Source organism: Rhinolophus sinicus, chromosome 3, assembly GCF_057876585.1.
Source record: "Rhinolophus sinicus isolate RSI-liver-muscle chromosome 3, RSI-T2T, whole genome shotgun sequence".
In the NCBI taxonomy this organism is placed as follows: Eukaryota; Metazoa; Chordata; class Mammalia; order Chiroptera; family Rhinolophidae; genus Rhinolophus; species Rhinolophus sinicus.
This window is the reverse complement of record NC_142503.1, coordinates 65580481-65595130: the sequence shown is the minus strand read 5'-3', so window position 1 is coordinate 65595130 and position 14650 is coordinate 65580481. Positions and strand designations below refer to the sequence as shown.

The 14650-nt window shown below is 35.8% G+C and overlaps 1 long non-coding RNA gene across 1 annotated transcript in view; it reads right to left on the bottom strand.

The window, feature by feature from the left end:
* LOC141570402 (uncharacterized) overlaps nucleotides 1–14650 on the bottom strand; it is a 458083-nt gene that overhangs the window by 239283 nt on the left and 204150 nt on the right. The window lies entirely within an intron of this gene.

The following is a 14650-nucleotide window of genomic DNA, read 5'->3' as shown; positions in this document are numbered from 1 at the left end:
GTGGACAAAATCCCACTTATAGCCAAAGGAAAAGACAGCTTCAGAAGAGATGAAGGAGAGGCTGAGGTCTTCTCTGAGGAAAGCTGAGGAGGAGGTGAGCTGGATGGAGGTGATAAACTGGAAGCCTCTACCAGCTCAAAATGAAATTAGGGCTCTGATTTGTTTTACACCGAAGTACGCTTTCGTCCATCAGGACTTGACTGGGAGGGATTTTGCACCGACCAAGTCCCAAATCAGTCACCCTGGAACTGTCATCAAAGCATTTGAACACTGAGCAAAGATACCTAGAAGAAGCTAAGGAAAGGAAGAGATAGATGCTTAGGGATTTCATGAATTTAAAAGAGGCCAGGCATGCAAGCAAAACCTGAACCATTAGCAACGTCTACTCAAATCCGAACAATAATTACTTACGATGTATCTGTTATTTGCAAGGTACTGGGCTAGGGCTATATTGAAACCAGTGTGAGTAAGATGCAACTTCTGATTCAGAAAACCCAGTGTCTAGTGAGGGAACATAGAGAGAGACAATTTTGGAGGATGGAGCTATTAAGCAGAAAGCAATAAAGCATAACCTCATGGTCTACAAATCCCATGTGACAGAAGACCTTCTTCCCACCAAGCCAGTTTTTTTGTGATATTTATACTAAAGTTTCAGTGCCTCTTCACCATCTCTTATTACTAGACAACTTCTACATAATTGCTTCTCTGATTCAACCATATAACACATTTAAGGACCACTGTGTATTGAAGACTACGCTAGCGTCTATGCCTGGTTTCTTTCATGACACTGGGTTCTCTGGATTAGAAAATGCATCTTAATCAAAAGAAACTGTATGTATAGTCCTTAATCTCAAAATGATTCCAATCTTCCTGAAGAAATACAATATAGAAAATTAGGAAAGTGCTTGAAAATAATATTAAACAGCGGATAAGATTTAGATAGTCAAGTGTGCTGTTGCAACCAATTTACCAGATGTTCATATTAAAATACACAGTATAACCAGTGGTCTTTATGTCACAATATCAATATGCTCACAGTTATTCTATACACACACAGACATGATTTTGCTACACATATTGCTATAGTAAAATCAGTCTTAAAGTAGAAATTGCTACAACTTTTCATCCCTAGTCATTTATGTTTTGGTTGAATTAATCAATTGAATGTATTCATTTTTAAATATTTTTAAGACTCCTCAATTGATAGTTCACAGATGGATATAAATATGAGAACTAAATTAGGTTGGTGACATATCCATGCAAAAGAGAGTGTAAATATTATGATTTTTTAAAAGATTGCACATGGAAGTTTTTTGTCATATTTCTGGAAGAGTGAATTTCTTTTAACTTTCTGAAAGCATACTTTGTATGGTTTCTATTTGAGTTAATCCAGTGGGTCAGCAGTTAGGCTGTGTTTGTTGCTGCTATGTTTACCCTCAGTATATCTTGGGCTTCACATTCCTGCAGTCATACTTTGTGTTTGGTGCAGGAATTTGTATGGCACAACAATGGCTTGCCTGAATGCTGCACTTCAGGGCGCCTCTTGAAGCATTTCCTCAGTAAAGATCTCTTTGCGTGCTTGTTTGTGTTCTGCTTCTGTCCTCTCCTGCAGTATTCCGCTTGTGCTTGGAATTCAACATGTGCTAGTCTGTTAGAGGGAGGCATTGCGGCAGGATGTTCTCTGATGTTTTCATTAAACCTCCATCTTAGACACTGAATCCTGAGTCTCAAGATTATAGTCTTCTCTTCCTCTCCCTCTTTTCAGGGCAAATCCTGTTCCTTGCCCAGGAGTAGGTTTTCCTTTTCTTTCTTTTTCTTTTTTTCCTCTCTGTTTTCTTCCTCAAGCTAACCTGAGTTCTCTGCATTGTCCTCAGAGTGAGAGTTTTTCGCTTCTCTCAAGCCCTGCTGTTCCCTTCTCCCAAGCCAGTTCTACAATGAACACACTCTTAGGCCTGTCTGGATCTTTTCTGTGAGCATCTGTTGGGGTTCATGGAAGACCTACAGGAGCATGCCATCTTCCTCATTTTTTTCTCCATTGGCCTTTACAGTGTCCCACCCACCCACGCTCAGCCTTCACCATTTCTTCTCACCAGCATCTGGTTGTGGGTTGTAGCTAATCCAGGGAAGCAAGCTCATATCTCTTCTCGCCTTGAAACCAATCTTTTCTCAGATTTTGGGCCATTGATTTGGTCTGTGAACTCAGGTTTCTGATGGATCCTAAAATCAGGAATTTCAGGTTAATCTGTCTCTTTTTTCATGAAGGAGAGACACAGTACTTTTTCCAGCTCACTATATCCTGGAGATTTTCACTTAGATATTTTGTTAAAGTTTTTAAGAGGAGAGAGTGAGAGAAATCTCCCTCCATTGTGAAATAATTCCAGGTTTCTCTTGGTATATAATGTACACTTGTCAAGAAAAGGGATAGTCAAATGGAATGAGGCAAAGAGGGTGGGTTTCAAGAACAGATAAGTAGTACAGCCTTGCACCCTATTCCTTCATCTAATAGAGAATCCCACATCTAGCACGAAGGCTCAAAATTACCCTCGTTCTTGAACTTCTAGTTTAGCCTTGCTCTTGGGGATGTAATGAGAGATGCAGAAAAAGTGATTTCCCCTAGTGGCCAACACTATATAAAGTGAGGTTGAACATTATTTAATAAATATTCTTCATCTGTTTTTAAAACTTTAAAGTGGACATACAAATTTTCTTTATAACAAATATCCCTTAATTTTATTATGGCAAACAACAGATTATAGCATTGATCTAGGAGACAAAAAATAATTTAGAGTTCTCATTTTGTTCCTGTCAGTAACTCCCTGTCAGACTCTTGATAGTTATTTAACCTGTTTGAATCTCATTTTTTTTTTTTTTTTTTAAGATCTGCAAATGGAAACAATACTACAGTCTCAACTACACACGGCAACGGTGAGAATCTCATGATGTATTATTCCTAAAATCCATTTGACAAATATAAATGCCCATTCAGACAATTAATACAAATTTGCCATTATTCTACTGTCATAGATTCTCAAAGCTAAAATGGGAGAACACTTAACCCTACAGCCTTGTGCAGACCCAGAGCATTCTCTCCCCTGGATATTTTTGGATAAGCACTGACCATTTCATACACTTCCCCATTTTCCTCAACTTCTTGCAAGCTGTTATAGCTATTTAACAGTTACCTCAGAAAATTACCACGCAAATGTTTTCTGCTTTGATTGTCCTCCAGCTACACACATTTTATTTGATTTGGTATTTGTGTTGCCAAGCCTTCATCATCTACCGTTTTTCAGTTATCTCTATGGATGGGCCATTTCTTCAGTTCATGGATTTATTAATTTTGTACCGTTTTCCATTTCAGAGGTGACATTTTCTGTTCTTCCAGTTGTTAAGGATTTGAAAAGTCTTTGGCATCAGCAAATGAAGCCTGTTTATATCAGCTAGAGCTCAGGGAAACCATATGAGCACCCAGGATGAGAAAAGGAAACACATTGTGGAGTCCTCAGGTTGGAAGAAAATTCAGGAACTTAAGTTGCCCTTTATTTTCTTCCCAGGAGTGCTGACTTTCTTTCTCTAAATCTCTGTTGTCTTTAAGTCTCTCATTGGCTCCTCTCCCTTCTTTTGTCAACCAGCTTCCACAGTCATCTTAGTTTCTATTCCCTCAAAAGTTTGGGCTGTACTCAGCTCTGATTTTCATGGTGCTGACTATGGCCCAAATGCTGGAATTTTAAAATTTGAAGAGAGAATTCCAGTGTCTATTCAAATGGATGAATTACTGGTGGTCTGGAGGCTGCCAAAATCCTGGGGATGCCAACAAAATGTACACACATGACGTGTATTCATATTTTGTTATTGGTATACATTGAATATTACAATTTTAATACAGTTTTTTTCTTTCTTAAAATGTGTATACATTTTTCTAGCATTGTCTGTATTTATGGAAACCTAAGTGACCTGTGTCCTGACTGTACAGAAGAGTCTTGCTTCAACTTGCTTTCATTCATTCCCTACCTCATACAGTCCATTTCATTCCCTTGAGGTGTAGGACAAAGCCCAAATCCCATGTCCCCCTTGTAAAATGACAATCACAATTTCTATTGCACTGGGTTTTATGTAAGAAAAGCTTTAGTAAAAAGAATATTTCACACACAAAAAATATATTAACGAGGTATAAGAACTATAAAAATCAAATGCTGCACTACTTTTCTCCAGTCTATTTATCAAATAAAGAAGATTATACATACACTTGATTTAGGGAATATGAATTTAAAATTTCCTATTAATTACTATTTTATTAATTACTTAACTGATTTCTATTATTACTCTTTTGGTAAATCAGCATGATAATTTTTAGTTAATCATTTATTATTTTTTAACATAAGTAAGAACCTAACCTTAAGGAGATAGGATTATGATCACTTTGGACTTTCATCCGAGGGTCAAATTGTTTGGAAGGAAAAACAGAATTCCATGCCATCTTTCTAAAAGCTGAATAACTATATACAGAACTAATCTTAGTAGTAAATACTTACATTTTGACTTAACTTTCAAATATCTTTTAAGTATTCCATTCAATCCTCATAACTAATTTGTGAAATATGCTGTCCTTATGTTTTTTGCTACGAAAGGAAAGTAAAAGACTAGAACAATGGAAAAGCCTTTGCCAAGTTTCCTTATCTAGGGTTGGGTCTTACAGATCTTCTGTGAGTTTTCCACAACCCAGGGCTGCCTCCCTGCAGCTATCAGTTTCGATGTACCTACATATGCTATTGGTTCAACAAAGATTTCTATACAGCAGTATTTCTGTTTGTTTTCTTATACAACATTAATATGTCTTTATTAATGAAAAGAGACATAATGGTATAAAAATGGTGACTTGCATTAATTTTTTTTCTTGATTTCCTTCTTTAGAAAGCTTCCTGATCATGCAGATTATCATTTAGTCAAAAAATGTTCCTTCTTTGTTTAAAGCCATTGGTAGTTCTTGTGTGCCAAACTCCATTAATAAGTATCACCTCCAACAGTCAACATAACTCTTAAAAAATATGCTCTGTCCTTCCAATCTTGCACAATAGTGACTTGGGGGTTGCAGTGTGTTAAAAGAGAAGCATCATTGAAGGCTAATTTCTGTCTACTTATTTTGGATTATTTCTCTCCCAGAACTCATAACCCGCATCAAAGAAGCAGTATTTCTACTTTTCTTTGACAAATGTTATGAGTAGTAGTGAGCCCTAGGCATCACTTCTGGAAACTTGTAAAGATGAGCATAATATGGATGCACAACAAATCAAAGATCTCACAGTCCCATCTTTAATAATAAGACTTACCATCTGGAATACCGTGACTTTATTATTCCAGGAAATTCTTGCTCAGGATGATGAAGTGCAAATCCTGTATGGTATTTGCATACTCTATTTAAATAGTATGTTGTTCATTTCACATACTTCCTGAAAATCCATGTATCTGACAAGATGATTCTTTAATAGTTTGCTGAACTGGGATCATCAAACTGCTTCTTACTCTCAAGTTTCTTTTCAAACCTTCCTATCTCCATGTTCACTAACATTAAGCTAACATATCACAAACTCTACTCAACTACTACCAGGCCCTAGTGTCAAAAGACCTTTAAACTAGCTCCCCAAACCTAGAGATATCCACTTCTGTCCTCTTCTTCCAAGATTCCCCTAAAATTCTGTCAAGATAGTGGTCTCTTTTACTGCAGTAAACAATAAACATGGCTTCATTTGATGAACAAGGTAATTTTTGTGGTCTCTTTGGGAAGTCATCAATAGACAAAGATAATGGTCCTATAGGTGAAAGTCAAAGAAGACGCTCTACTTAGATATTTTCCTTTAATTATTTCTTTTCCCACAGGACAGGTACTAGCCTCAGCTGTGAAGTATGAGCATCTCACCTTCAGTGCTCCCCCTTCAGCCCTTGTCTTCTTGCATCCTGTGTCCACTTCTTCCCTCCTGCATCTACTTAGGGTCAGGCAGGCTCCTCACATTGGCTCCTCCTCATGTCCTCATCTCCAGGGCACACATACAGGCTGGACCACATTATGACTGTGTCCAGTGGGAAATGGGCAGATGAACTAATGAGTTGATGAGCTGTCAATAGTTGATAAAGCAACTGTCCACTTTTTGCAGAGGTAATGCCTATAAAAATGTCTCTAGAGGTAATGGAATTTAAGTTGATATACAAGGTACATTCTGATGGCCTTTTATTTTTTCCCTTTGTATGTTTTCAATCTTTTCCCCATGTAAAATTTTGGCTTTGCAGATTGCTAGGGCCACCAGAAATACAAGTCTTTTCATGGGCATTTTGTCTTAGAACTCAGGTGATCAGCTTGCTTCAAATTCTCAGAGAAAAATAATTTTTTTTTTCTTTCTCACTAAGAAATAGATAAATGTTGAGGTATGTTGCAGCCATGTTCACTGACTTGAAAAAAAAAATCACTGAAACATCTTGTAAGTGGGAAAAAGAAATGACGATCGCCAAAACAAGGATTATACACATCCAACAGTTTAAGTGCTAATCAGTGATTTTAAAATTCAAATAAATTTATTTATTATACATATCTATATTACAAATAGCAAATATTCAAATGAATGTCAAGTCTGTGTTACATAACTGTTGAAAGGGAACTAAATATTAAGTTGCTATTGTTAAAAAAGAGACTATTATATATTTCCTTTTTTGTCATTACTTACCCTTCCTCACTATTATACCTGAAGTGCTGTTATAATTACACAACAGCTGTTAGGCATATCTTCTTTCTTCTATTAAAGTTTACTCTATCTGAAATATGGAGGCTGTATTTATCAACTTCTTTTAAAAGGAAGTACAAACCCAAGGCATCATATGGAACAGAAGTTCCTGTGCCAATCAAATTTATGTTTCTTGATTTTGTTTCAATGTAAATTACTGCTACCTCCACAGTACACTCCTATTCATTAAGAAATAATTTTGAGAGGCTGCCTGCTCTCAGAGAATTTTATTCTAGTTCTTCATAGCATTCCAGAGGTATTGTAAATAAAAATGTGGATCACTTAAGGAAATTCATTTTTAAATATAAGCTAACTGGGAGTCTTTAAGAAAATAATCTTGTTACAGTGAAAAATGTGATTTGGAGTCTGTTTTACTGTTTTACTAGCAAAGGGATTTTTTTTTAATCTGTAAAAGGATGCTTCGTAAGTGATAACAAAATTTACACTTTTTTGATAAGAACTTTATAGTACTCTGACTTGTGATAACAGCCATTGCTCTAGAGGCTCTTGTGTTGGAGATTCAAGTATCCATAAAAACAGTAACAGCATTAAATTTAATGTAATACTTACCTCATTTATTTGATATTAGGTAAAATATATTTCAATGTGACAGCAAGTCAGGGAGCTATTTTATAGTCTCTATCTCTCTCTTGCTCTCTCTCTTGGTTTTGTTTTTTTTTGCAACTTGATAACCCTGAATTTACTAACGAAAATATATCCTTCTTATTTTAAAGTTTATATGGTTTCTCTCTCTCTCTCTCTGTCTCTCTCTGTGTCTCTGTCTCTCTGTCTCTCTGTTTCTCTGTCTCTCTCTCTCTCTCTCTCTCTCTCTTACACACACACCAGTATTGCTTCTCCCAACGTGCTCCTCCTTTCCAAACTTCTTTAAGTCATGATGGTGATTGTTTTGTTTTGAGTTATCTTGGTTAAAGCCACCAGTAGCAAGTAATTCCTTTGACCTTGAAATTATGTCATATGCTGTTTGCCTGAAACTTTCTGCTTCTTCAATAAAAGCAAAGTCTGAAAGGCCTCTCTTCTTATTTAAGTTTACAGTAAAGATGTCCCTAGAGAAAAGAGCCTGCCTCACGGCAGTTTAGAAAGTTGGATTTCCATACATGTTCTGTGTGCGTGCGTGTGTGTGTGTGTGTGTGTGTGTGTGTACTCTGGACACTGACCCTCACAAAGTCTCTCTCCTTGATTAAACCTTAGTCAGTCACCTGTGAGCTCCCCCCACCTTTTTTTTTTTTTTTCCTCAGTCCTTGAGTCCCGACTTTAACAGATGTTTATTAACATATGAATCATGCATACATGTGGGAGTGCTCAATGGTGAATAACTCAAAGGGGTTTGATTAAACTTGAGCTTACATAGCATCTTAACAAACAAAAATAATGTTGTAGAGAAGTGGCAAGACAAAGGAAAAGGACTTTGAGCTTCTAGTGTGGCAAATTGTGGGAAGATAATGATGCAAGGAGGAACTAATAGAAGATAAGGACAAGTTAGTAAAGTTTGTTATATAGGTTCCTTTGGCGCCATCTCTGGTCTGATACAAGTCTACAGTTGTGACCAGGGATTAATTTCTGTCCTTCCTGAAAGAGGAGAGGGGGGACACCTTTACAAATTTATATCATGCTTTTAGGCAAACAGAAAGAACAGAGACCTTTTCCTGTATCTGTTTCTTTCCAATTGTGTTTAGCTCAAAATAAACTTTATGCCCAAGTGGCTTATTTTGGGGCAGCGTATTCTGTTACCCTTCACTTGCATAGTCCAGTTTAGTAAGAATCCTGCAAAGTCAGATGAGAGAGAATCCTCCACTCTTGATATCTGAACACCCTGGCCTGCCTTCAGCAAGAAGCCCCCCAACCTTGATGCCTCCTCTTAGTCATTTTCCATGCACCAACCCCTTCATGCTGCTCATTGCTCAAATTGCCAGCTGTCTTTGCTGTATTTGGAGTTAAGCTGACCTCTTCCTCCTGTTGCAACAGTCTCAACACCTCCCTCAATGGATCTGAATAAAGTTTTCCTCTCTACTTTAGCAAGTGTCAGGATAATTTTTTTTTTTTAACATCCCTATTACCAACTCTTCAGCCTAGTTCTGCACCCCACGGCAAGAAGTCAAATGGAACCGGAAATTTTATCTTCTAGAATCTTTTTGGAGTTTGCACAATGAGGTAGAGACATGTATACTCAACTCATTCAGAGCTACAGTATAAATGTGGGTGAGGAATGGATGCCAAGATTTCCCAACTTCCCCACCCCAAAGGTTTAAGCAAGTCTCCTATCGCTCCTTTTTGGGAGGTCTCATAAGTGTGACACACTGGGAGGATGTTGGAATCACAGAATTAGGACAAAAGAATATTTATTTCAAAGAGAGAGCAGGAAAGCATTAGTAACAAAGCAAAAAAGCGTCCAAGGGTGGAGAGACTGAAATACATGAGTGAAAGATAAAAAGTGTTCTTACTTGATCTTCAGAACATAATATTTTACTATTTCTTCGTTCTTCCCCTTTCCTTTTCCTTCATTTTATTTTCCTCCCACTTGTTCTTTTCTCTCCCTCATAGATAAGCAACCATTATATCATTTACATATGCTACCATTTATAGGTCCCTCATTACTCTGATCAAGATTTCATATGTATTATTTCAATAATCCTCAGCATAATGCTTAGAAGTTGATATTATTATACCCCTTTTACAGATGAGGAATTTCAAGTATGTGGAGATTAAGTGACCTGTTCATGGTCACATAGCTAATAAATGGCAAGGTGAAAATTTCTAACTAAACTAAAACTTCTTTGGTATGTTACCAGTTCTTTTCAAGTTTTAATGTACATCCTTAAATTACCTGAGACCTTGTTAAAGTACAGATCCAGGCTCAGGAGCTCTTGGTGGACACCTGAGATTCTGAGTTTTGGGGGATGCTGACACTGTATTTCTCTTGCCATACTTTGAGTAGCATTTGATGGTCATTAACCTGAGGTGGAAATTTTTCACTGATAATATGCTTACTGATCATTTTATCTCATTATTTTAGTATATGTCTAAAACACAACATATTAATTTATCCCAAAGGTTAATTTATACAAAGATTAGAACATGTTGGTATCAGTAAAATTGCCCCAAACAAATTTTCCCTCAAGTTTTTGCTTATAAATCTCAAATGCAGCACCTCTTGTTTTCAGTTAGTTCATCCATCCAATTTTGTATTCCACTAATTGCTTTTTCTCCCTCTCCTCTGAAGTCCTTTCAATTTATCTAGATCTTTTGGGCACCTACAAGCACAGAACTGAATGCTTCATTCTAGGCGCGGGCCTATCATTCATGTGAAAAACATCACATCACATCTCTCTATTCTGTGACACAACTGATACAATCTCTCTCAGTATCGAGTCCAAAAGAACCTTGCATGACTATAGGACTGAGTTATATTGAAGATGTCTATCTAATTTGACATTGTAATTTATCGTCTCAACTACCTGTGCTTCTTCAAAAGAACTAATTTCCATCTTTGAAGTTGAATGACATGTTTCTTCTTATATCACACACGTTTCATCATTGTTTTGTTACCGATGCCAGTGCAAAGCTATCATCTCCATTTTCTAATTTGAGTTGGTTGTTGGTGGGGAGCTCCTGTCATGTCCTTAATAGCTTGTGGACTTCTGTCAAGATAGACACATACCCTTCATTTTTCAAATGCCTCTGGATTAAAATGATAGAGCTCTAAGGCTAAAAATTTCAGTTGGTTAGGAGTGAGACAATGTGTCATGGATTTTATTTTGGGAGGCCTTCTGAGGCATGTCCGATAGGGGTTAGTAGCTAATTAACTGGTTAATGTATTTGAACTTCTGTACATTGTAATACTTTCATTTTCATATGTTTTCCTCTTGTCACTGTGCTTGTGGTTCCATTAGCTACCCAGAAATGTTTCTTTTGAAAAATTCCAATTTAATCTTAGCTGAACCAGGAGGAAAAGGACAGATTCATGTGTAGGCCAGGAGAGTTAAGGGAGAGACTATTCTGAGCAGGAGCTCTCCTTTCAATTACAATTACATATATTTAAAGAATAGAAGAATACTAGTAGTAGCAGAGGCTTGAGTTTCTTGAGTTTATAGTTAAGGCTGGGTAAATTTCCTTTGCAATGATAACTCCAACAAAGGGATAATAAAGTCATTCAGTAATGAGAGCTGGAAAAGCCTGGGAAAATCTAATTGTGTGTGTGTGTGTGTGTGTGTGTGTGTGTGTGTGTGTGTGTGTAACTTGAGGCAAATTTTAAATCTTTTTTCCTGATGTCTTCCTAATTAGAATTTTCTATCACAAAGCCTTCTTTGATTCTATAGTTGTTATTATTTTTTAATTCAGCAAATGCATATGGAGTACCTTCTATGAGTCAGTGACTGGCTCCGTATCAAATGGGAGAAAGCTGAAAAATATACTGTTCATACTTTAAGGAGCTCATAATTATTAGGTGAGATAAATTTCTACAGATCAATTAGTTCTTATCACTATTGCAGTCCTAGTTTCATTTTATTGCTTTGTACCAGGGAAACCTCATAAGAGGGAATGACTCTTTATTCTGGGAATTATAAAAAGGTACTAGAAAGAGTTACTATGGAGAGGCATTTGGTCAGGATCTTGAAAACTAGGCTTGGATTTTTATTGGATAACTGTAGGTGAAACAAAATGTCATGGATTTTTTGGGGGAGAGACTCTATGAGGCAAATTCCAAAACAAGGCTTATTTGCTTATAAGGTTAGAATCATAAATCAAAACTTCGATATATTATAAAACTTTTATAAAGCTTTTTTTATAACCAAACAATATTTCCCTGAAGAAAGTATATTTAGAATGGGGATGTACACATGTACATTTTTTTCCTCCCAAGTAAACTGGTTCTAGAGATTTAGAACTGAATTCTACTTCTTGGTTGCCTGAGTTTTATTTGTTTAAAAATTGTTTTGTGTCAAATGGGACAGAAGGAATGTTCGCCAATAAATAGTGCGGAGTAGGGTGAGGTGAACCGCATGTCAAACATACATTCCTGCTTCATTACAGGATATTTTGTTGGTTACCATCTACAGTTTCCATCAGTATACATTTAAGTGCTTAGAATTCTATGTCATAGGACATAGATTGGGTATCTATGGCTCCCATACAGAATCTCCAAACTTTATCAAATATTTGTGATATTTATATTTGAATTGATATTTGGTTTTGTTTTTTTGGTTTTATAGTGATTTATATTAAATAGCAACCATGTGAAATTATAAAAATGATCATAACAATAATAATAGTTAATATTTATTGGGTGTTTACTATGTCATGTACTATCCTAAATGTTTTACATAGCATTATATCATTTAATCTTCATGAAATCTTATGAGTTAGATATTGTAAATTCATTTTATTGATGAGGAAACTGATGCTAAAAAAGGTTAAGTAAATTGTGCAAAGCTATTTATTTCATGGCTAAACCAAGATTCCAAACTCCATTTTTTCTGGCCCCAGGCCATATATATATATATATATATATATATATATATATATATATACTATCCATATTTTATGTATGTGCAAATCCCTATGTCATATGAACAATAATTAACTCAGTGTAGTAGGAAACTGATGCTTAATAAACTTATGCAATGCAAGTTCTATGGTAAATGCTATAATAGAGGGAAAAATTCATCCTCTTGAAGGATACAGAAGAGAGATTGATTTTAACTAGAGGATTCTGAGACAATTTTCAAAGAAGTTATTAGGTGAAATAAAATTTAGGGAATATTTAAAACCCTAGCAGGTGATTATAGACTTAGGGGGAGAGGGCGACTGGCAAACATCCAAGCAAAGACGATGATTCCAGAAAATAGGGGACGTGTTTAGGAAATAGCAAGTGGACTAAGACAAGCAAAGCACAGAAGACACAGAAGAGAGAGGGGACAATATCTGTAGGAAATGAAACTGGAAAATTAGATAGAAGATGCATTCTAAGCTGAATTATTTAAACTTTATTCAGGAGGGAACTAGAATAACCAAAAGTTTTTGAATTGTCACATGACAAGACCAGATCTAGGTTTTACAGGGACATGTAATCACTAAATGCGTATAGTGGTTTGGACAGGATCAGGGAGTCCAGTTAAATCATTAAGAGGAAATGAGCTACTGAGCTACTGTTTTGGCTATGGCCTGGAAAGATAGCATTTATACTCACTTGTGGTTACTCTGAAGTCAAGCTAATGTGTAACATTCAAATATGTCTCATTTATGCTTGGGCAGAATTTGAGTGATATATTTATTATCTAAAGCAATCTCTATTTAGGTCATTTGCTAATTCTTTTACTTGGAATGTATGCTGATTCACAATATTAGCTGATATAAAGTTTCTGAATTTTGTATAATAGAACATTTATTCTTGATTTATATGTCATTCCAAACATTTTCACAGAACATTACCATTCTAATTCCTGGCATTTTGAAAAGACTTTTATGCCAAGCAAATATTACTATAACTAAGATAGTTAGTTTAAAAGGAGAAAGATAGGCCTGAAGGGAGTTTTAAAAATCAATGGAACAAGACTCTTTCCTTTAAATTCCTGAGGAAGTAGTTCTTTTTTGACAAAGAGATGGATTAGATGACTTATTGGGTCATTTTCAAACTTTAGTTTCCATGAGTCTGTGATTTATACATAAGAGAAATTGTTTTATCTTCTGACTGATGTCCTCCCCATCTTTGTTCCTCACCCCCTGCCACCAAAAATAAGATTTCTCCAAGTATAAAAATATTTCAAGCAGACTTTTTGGCTCTGTGAGGCTCCAAGTGATAAATACAACCCTCAGCATTGCTGTAAGAGATGTTAAATCACCCAAACTTGAATTTATGGAATTCTAGAGATACGTTTTGTTCAGCCATCCCCTATTTTATATCCAAGTCCACAAGTCTCTGGCATTCTATTAGAAACAAAGTTCAAAGCATTAAATAAAAATAATTAAATGTATCAAAAATATTTTGTTATACAAATTCTATAGGTTTTCAATTATCACAAAATCATATTTTATTTCCATTGACTACTCCAATTATCTGTTAATTATCTGCATAATTTATGAAGAAAATCCTCAGCAGCAGCAATGTGCTGCAGGAAATATGTCAGACCAGATATTACAAGGGGGCTTTCCTACTACAAAATGTTTAGATATTGCATAAAATGTGTATGTGTATATACTCACAGGGAATAAAGGAAACCTCATACAGTAAAAAAAACCCAAAAAAACAACAACACGAAGAGCACAATTATCTGAGGTCAAGTGCCAATATCAAACCAGTGATCCCCAAATTAAGCTTTGGACCAATAACACAAAATAAGGATAGCTGAATATGAGACTTTAAGGCAATCTGAGAACAAGAAAAGGGGCAGAAGTGACTCTAGATTGGTAATACTGCCTGGCTGACAGCAGAGGCAAATGTGAATCCTGTCAAGGAGAAAACACTTTCAATTTTTGCCAGCACATTTTCCATATAATAAATTAATCAAATATGAGCTCACAATTAAAGATCATCCTATACACAGGGAACCAAATCATCATGAGTATTATCACAACAATAAACAACATATTTAAATTCCCTGGGATTCAAACATTGCAAGTATCAGATATACACTTCTAAATTCCTATGTTGGAAATATTTACCAAAATAAAAATGAGACAACAAAAATAAGAAACTACAGTAATGTCCAGACATTTGATAACTATATCAGTTAGGGTTCATTGGAGAAACAGAACCAATAGGATCTATCTATTTATCTATCTATCTATCTATCTATCTATCTATCCATCTATCTATACTCTCTCTCTCTCTCACACACACACACACACACACACACACACACACA